Here is a 6,000-nt window from a genome sequence, read left to right on the forward strand (position 1 = left end):
CCACACCCTCTCCAGCATTTATTGTTTGTTCACTTTTTGATCATGGCCATTCTGACCGGTGTAAGGTGATATCTCACTGTAGTTTTCATTTGCATTTCTCTAATAATGAGCCATGTTGAGCCTCTTTTCATGTATTTGTCAGCCATCTGTATGTCTTCCTTGGAGAAATGTCTGTTTAGGTCTTTTTCCCACCTTTTGATTGGGTTGTTTGTTTTTCTGGTATTGAGTTGCATGAGCTGCTTGTATATTTTGGAAATGAATCCTTTGTCTGTTTTTTCTTTTTCTTTTTTTTAATTTTATTTATTTATTTTTTTTTTATTGGTTGGAGGCTAATTACTTCACAACATTTCAGTGGGTTTTGTCATACATTGATATGAATCAGCCATAGATTTACATGTATTCCCCATCCCGATCCCCCCTCCCACCTCCCTCTCCACCCGATTCCTCTGGGTCTTCCCAGTGCACCAGGCCGGAGCACTTGTCTCATGCATCCCACCTGGGCTGGTGATCTGTTTCACCATAGATAGTATACATGCTGTTCTTTTGAAACATCCCACCCTCACCTTCTCCCACAGAGTTCAAAAGTCTGTTCTGTACTTCTGTGTCTCTTTTTCTGTTTTGCATATAGGGTTACCATCTTTCTAAATTCCATATATATGTGTTAGTATGCTGTAATGTTCTTTATCTTTCTGGCTTACTTCACTCTGTATAATGGGCTCCAGTTTCATCCATCTCATTAGGACTGATTCAAATGAATTCTTTTTAACAGCTGAGTAATATTCCATGGTGTATATGTACCACAGCTTCCTTATCCATTCGTCTGCTCATGGGCATCTAGGTTGCTTCCATGTCCTGGCTATTATAAACAGTGCTGCGATGAACATTGGGGTGCACGTGTCTCTTTCAGATCTGGTTTCCTTGGTGTGTATGCCCAGAAGTGGGATTGCTGGGTCATATGGCAGTTCTATTTCCAGTTTTTTAAGGAATCTCCACACTGTTCTCCATAGTGGCTGTACTAGTTTGCATTCCCACCAACAGTGTAAGAGGGTTCCCTTTTCTCCACACCCTCTCCAGCATTTATTGCTTGTAGACTTTTGGATAGCAGCCATCCTGACTGGCGTGTAATGGTACCTCATTGTGGTTTTGATTTGCATTTCTCTAATAATGAGTGATGTTGAGCATCTTTTCATGTGTTTGTTAGCCATCTGTATGTCTTCTTTGGAGAAATGTCTGTTTAGTTCTTTGGCCCATTTTTTGATTGGGTCATTTATTTTTCTGGAATTGAGCTGCAGGAGTTACTTGTATATTTTTGAGATTAATCCTTTGTCTGTTTCTTCATTTGCTATTATTTTCTCCCATTCTGAGGATTGTCTTTTCACCTTGCTTATAGTTTTCTTTGGTTTGCAAAAGCTTTTAAGTTTAATCAGGTCACACTTTTTATTTCTGTTACTCAAGGAGGTGGGTCATAGAGGATCTTGCTTTGATTTATGTCATTGAGTGTTCTGCCTATGTTTTCCTCTAAGAGTTTTATAGTTTTTGGTCTTATATTTAATCCATTTTGAGTTTATCTTTGTGTATGATGTTAGGAAGTGTTCTAATTTCATTCTTTTACGTGTAGCTGTCCAGTTTTCCCAGCACCATTTATTGAAGAGGCTGTCTTTGCCCCATTTTATATTCTTGCCTCCTTTGTCAAAAATAAGGTACCCATAGGTGCATGGGTTTATTTCTGGGCTTTCTATCTTGTTCCATTGGTCTCTATTTCTGTTTTTGTGCCAGTACCATACTGTCTTGATGACCATAGCTTTGTAGTATAATCTGAAGTCAGGAAGGTTGATTCCTCCAGTTCCATTCTTCTTTCTCAAGACTGTTTTGGCTATTTGGGGTCTTTTGTGTTTCCATATGAATTGTGAAATTTTTTATTCTAGTTCTGTGAAAAATGCCTTTGGTAATTTGATAGGGATCGCATTGAATCTCTAGATTGCGTTTGGTAGTATAGTCATTTTCACAATACTGATTTCTCCTACCCAGGAACATGGAATATCTCTCCATCTGTTTATGTCCTCTTTGGTATCTTTCATTAGCATCTTATAATTTTCTGTGTACAGTTCTTTTTGTCTCCTTAGGTAAGTTTGTTCCTAGATATTTAATTCTTTTTGTTGCAATGGTGAATAGGATTGATTCCTTAATTTCTCTTTCTGATATTTCATTGTTAATATGTAGAAATGTAAGTGATTTCTGTGTATTGATTTTGTATCCCGCAACTTTGCTAAATTCACTGATTAGCTCTAGAAATTTTCTGATACTATATTTAGGGTTTTCTATGTACAGTATCAGGTCATCTGCAAACAGTGAGAGCTTTACTTCTTTTCTGAGCTGGATTCCTTTTATCTCTTTTTCTTCTCTGATTGCTGTAGCTAGGACTTCCAGAACTATGTTGAATAGTAGTGGTGAAAGCGGACCCCTTTGTCTTGTTCCTGATCTTAGGGGGAACGCTTTTAGTTTTTCACCATTGAGAATAATGTTTGCTGTAGGCTTATCATATATGGCCTTTCCTATGTTGAGGTAGGTTCCTTCTATGCCCATTTTTTGAAGAGCTTTAATCATAAATGAGTGATGGATTTTGTCAAAGGATTTTTCTGCATCTATTGAGATTATCACATAGTTTTTATCTTTCATTTTGTTAATATGGTGCATCACATTGATTTGCATGTATTGAGAAATCCTTTCATCCCTGGAATAAACCCAATTTGATCTCGGTGTATGAGCTTTTTAATGTGTTGTTGAATTCTGTTTGCTAAAATTTTGTTGAGGATTTTTGCATCTGTGTTCATCAGTGATATTGGCCCATAGTTTTCTTTTTGTGTGTTGTCTTTGTCTGGTTTTGGTATCAGGGTGGTGGTGGCTTCGTAGAATGAGTTTGGAAGTGTTCCTCCTCTGCAATTTTTTGATAGAGTTTTAAAAAGATAGGCATTAGCTGTTCTCCAAATGTTTGATAGAATTCTCCTGTGAAGCCATCTGGTCCTGGGCTTTTGTTTTTTGGGAGATTTTTTATCACAGCTTCAATTTCAGTGCTTGTAATTGGGTTCTTTATAATTTCCATTTCTTCCTGGTTCAGTCTTGGAAGATTGAACTTTTCTAAGAATCTGTCCATTTCTTCCAGGTTATCCATTTTATTTCCATAGAGTTGTTCATAATAGTCTCTTATAATCCTTTGTATTTCTGCAATGTCTGTTGTAACCTCTCCTTTTTCATTTTTAATTTTGTTGATTTGATTCTTCTCTCTTTTTCTTGATCAGTCTGGCTGAAGGTTTGTCAATTTTGTTTATCTTCTCAAAGAACCAGCTTTTAGTTTTATTAATCTTTACAACTGTTTCTTTCATTTCTTTTTCATTTATTTCTGCTCTGATCTTTATGATTTCTTTTCTTCTACTAATCTGGGGGTGGGATTTTTTCTTTTTCCAGTTGTTTTAGATGTAAAGTTAGGTTGTCTATTCAATGTTTTTCTTTTTTCTTGAGGTAGGCTAGTATTGCTATAAACTTCCCTCTTAGATCTGCTTTTGCTGCATCCCATAGGTTTTGAGTTGTCATATTTTCATTGTCATTTGTTCCTAGAAAAATTTTTATTTCCCTTTTGATTTCTTCAGTAACCTGTTCATTATTTAGAAACGTATTGTTTAATCTCCATGTGTTTGTGTTTTTTACAGTTTTTTTTCTTGTAATTGATATCTAGTCTTATAGTGCTGTGGTCAGAGAAGATACTTGATATGATTTCAATTTTCCTAAATTTACTGAGGTTTGATTTGTGACCCAAGATGTGATCTGTCCTAGAGAATGTTCCATGCACACTTGAGAAGAAGGTAGATTCTTCTGCATTTGGATGGGATGTCCTGAAGATATCAATGAGATCCATCTCATCTAATGTATCATTTAAGACTTGTGTTCCCTTACTAATTTTCTGTTTTGGTGATCTGTCCATTGGTGTGAGTGGGGTGTTAAAGTCTCCCACTACTATTGTGTTACTGTCAACTTCTCCTTTCATGTCTGTTAGTGTTGTCTTATGTATTGAGGTGCTCCTATGTTGGGTGCACAGATATTTACAATTGTTATGTCTTCCTCTTGGATTGATCCCTTGATCATTATGTAGTGTCCTTCCCTATCTCTTGTAATCTTTATTTTAAAGTCTGTTTTGTCTGATATGAGGATTGCTACTCCAACTTTCTTTTACTTCCCATTTGTATGGAATATATTTTCCCATCCTCTCACTTTCAGTCTATATGTATCTTTAGGTCGACAGCATATATGTGGGTCTTGTTTTTGTATCCATTCAGCCAGTCTGTGTCTTTTGGTTGTAGCATTTAATCCATTTACATTTAAAGTAATTATTGATAAAGATATTCCCATTGCCATTTTCTTAATTGGAGTTGATTTTGTAGATGTTTTTCTTCTCTTGTATTTCTTGACTACACAAGTCCCTTTAACATTTGTTGTAAAGCTAATTTGGTGGTATTGAATTCTCTTAACTTTTGCTTGTCTGAAAAGCTTTATATTTTTCCATCAATTTTGAATGAGATCCTTGCCAAGTACAGTAATCTTGGGTGTAGATATTTCCCTTTTGGTCTTTTAAATATATCCTGCCATTCCCTTCTGGCCTGCAGAGTTTTTGCTGAAATATCAGCTGTAAAACTTATTTAACTAATATGCAGAGTACGTCATGAGAAACACTGGGCTGGAAGAAGCACAAGCTGGAATCAAGATTGCCGGGAGAAATATCAATAACCTCAGACCTGCAGATGATACCACCCTTACGGCAGAAAGTGAAAAGGAACTAAAAAGCCTCTTGATGAAAGTGAAAGAGGAGAGTGAAAAAGTTGGCTTAAAGCTCAACATTCAGAAAACTAAGATCATGGCATCCAGTCCCATCACTTCATGGGAAATAGATGGGCAAACAGTGGAAACAGTGGCTGACTTTATTTTGGGGGGCTCCAAAATCACTGCAGATGGTGATTGCAGCCATGAAATTAAAAGACACTTACTCCTTGGAAGGAAAGTTATGACCAACCTAGATAGCATATTAAAAAGCAGAGATATTACTTTGCCAACAAAGGTCCATCTAGTCAAGGCTATGGTTTTTCCAGTGGTCATGTATGGATGTGAGAGTTGGACGGTGAAGAAAGCTGAGTACCGAAGAATTAATGCTTTTGAACTGTGGTGTTGGAGAAGACTCTTGAGAGTCCCTTGGACTGCAAGGAGATCCAACCTGTCCATCCTAAAGGAGATCAGTCCTGGGTGTTCATCGGAAGGACTGATGCTGAAGCTGAAACTCCAATACTTTGGCCACCTGATGCATAGAGCTGACTCATTTGAAAAGACCCTGACGCTGGGAGGAACTAGGGGCAGAAGGAGAAGGGGACGACAGAGGATGAGATGGCTGGATGGCATCACCGACTTGATGGACATGGGTTTGGGTGGACTCCAGGAGTTGGTGATGGACAGGGAGGCCTGGCGTGCTGTGGTTCATGGGGTCGCAAAGAGTCAGACACAACTGAGCGACTGAACTGAACTGAACTGAAACGTATGAGGTTTCCTGTGTATGTTACTTGTTGCTTCTCTCTTGCTGCTTTTAATATTTTTTCTTTGTGTTTAGTCTTTGTTAGTTTGATTAGTATGTGTCTCGGCGTGTTTCTCCTTGGGTTTATCCTGTATGGGACTCTTTGTGCCTCTTGGACTTGATTATCTCCTTTTCCATGTTGGGGAAGTTTTCAACCATAATCTCTTCAAAAATTTTCTCATACCTTTTCTTTTTCTCCTAGGACCCCTGTAATTCAAATGTTGGTGCATTTGATCTTGTCCCATAGGTCTCGGAGACTATCCTCAGTTCTTTTCATTCTTTTTACTTTATTCTGCTCTTCAGAAGTTATTTCCACCATTTTATCTTCCAGCTCACTGATTCGTTCTGCTTCAGATATTCCACTGTTGATTCCTTCTAGAGTATATTTAATG

Source organism: Dama dama, chromosome 32 (genome assembly GCF_033118175.1).
Source record: "Dama dama isolate Ldn47 chromosome 32, ASM3311817v1, whole genome shotgun sequence".
NCBI lineage: Eukaryota > Metazoa > Chordata > Mammalia > Artiodactyla > Cervidae > Dama > Dama dama.